Below are 1,910 nucleotides of genomic sequence, written 5' to 3'. Positions count from 1 at the left end.
AAACAGTTGCCAGATACTCTTAAGTATGCCTATCTTGATGAAAAATAGATATATCCTGTTATTATTAGTACTAGCCTCTCAGAGCATGAAGAAAAGTTGCTAACAACTCTAAGGAAGCACCGTGCTACTATTGGATATACTCTTGATGATCTTAAGGGCATTAGTCCTACTCTATGCCAGCACAAGATTCAAACCAGTTGCCGATCATCAAAGGAGATTAAATCCTAAGATGAAAGAAGTAGTAAGAAAAGAAATATTAAAGCTTATGGAAGCGAGTATTATCTATCCTGTTGCTCATAGCGGTTGGGTGAGTCTGGTGCATTGCGTCCCTAAGAAGGGAGGCATTACTGTTGTCCCTAATGATAAGGATGAATTGATCCCACAAAGGATTATTAATGGCTATATGATGGTGATCGATTTTAGGAAATTGAATAAAGCCACTAGGAAAGATAATTACCCTCTGCCTTTTATCGACCAAATGCTAGAAAGGCTGTCTAAACACACACACTTATGCTTTCTAGACGGTTATTCTGGTTTCTCCCAAATACCAGTTGCACAATCTGATCAGGAGGAAACCACTTTCACCTGCCCTTTCGGTACCTTTTCTTATAGACGTATGACTTTTGGCTTATGTAATGCACCTGCCACCTTTAAAGATGTATGATGGCTATATTCTTTGACTTTTCTGAAAAGATTGTCGAGGTTTTCATGGAAGACTTCTCCGTTTACGAGTCTTCCTTTGATGATTGCCTCAGCAACCTTGATCGAGTCTTACAGAGATGTAAAGACACCAATCTTGTCTTGACTTGGGAGAAGTGCCACTTTATGGTTAATGAAGGCATCGTCTTAGGAAATAAAATTTCCGAAAGAGGTATTGAAGTTGATAAAGCTAAGGTTGATGCAACCAAGAAAATACCATACCCCACAAATATCAAAGGTATAAGAAGTTTCCTTGGTCATGCTGGTTTCTATAGAAGGTTCATTAAAGACTTCTCGAAGATTTCTAGGCCTCTTACCAATCTCTTGCAAAAGGATACTCATTTTGTTTTTGACGATGATTGTGAGGAAGCCTTCGAAATACTTAAGAGGGCTTTGATAATTGCACCTATTGTTCAACCACCTGATTGGAACTTACCCTTTGAAATCTTGTGTGATGCTAGTGATTATGCTGTTAGTGCTGTCCTAGGGCAAAGAGTTGATAAGAAGTTGAATGTTATTCACTATGCTAGTAAAAGTCTAGACAGTGCCGGGAGAAACTATGCTACTATGGAGAACGAATTTTTAGCAGTCGTGTTTGCATGTGAAAAGTTCAGGTCTTACATAGTTGATGCCAAAGTCACTATTCACACTGATCATGCTGCTATTAAGTACCTCATGGAGAAGAAAGACACTAAACCTAGACTTATCAGATGGGTTCTCTTGCTACAAGAATTTGATTTGCACGTTGTTGATAGAAAGGGTGCTGATAACCCAGTAGCAGATAACTTGTCTAGGTTGGAGAACATTCTTGATGACCCGCAACTTATTGATGATAGCTTTCCCAATGAGAAATTGAATGTCATCAATGCTTCACGTAGTGCACCGTGGTATGCTGATTATGCAAACTACATCGTTGCTAAATATATACCACCTAGTTTCACATACCAGCAAAAGAAGAAATTCTTCTTTGACTTGAGACACTACTTTTGGGACGATCCTCACCTTTATAAGGAAGGAGTAGATGGTGTTATTAGACGTTGTGTACTTGAACATGAACATGGACAGATCCTACAGAAGTGTCACTCCGAGTCCTACAGAGGACACCATGCGGGAGATAGAACTGCACACAAGGTATTGCAATCAGGTTTCTATTGGCCCACTCTCTTCAAGGATGCCCGTAAGTTTGTCTTGTCTTGTGACGAATGTCAAAG

The sequence above is a fragment of the Hordeum vulgare genome, chromosome 6H (genome assembly GCF_904849725.1).
Source record: "Hordeum vulgare subsp. vulgare chromosome 6H, MorexV3_pseudomolecules_assembly, whole genome shotgun sequence".
Taxonomy (NCBI): Eukaryota; Viridiplantae; Streptophyta; class Magnoliopsida; order Poales; family Poaceae; genus Hordeum; species Hordeum vulgare.
The sequence above is the reverse complement of the archived record's forward strand: the minus strand, read 5'-3'. Positions refer to the sequence as shown.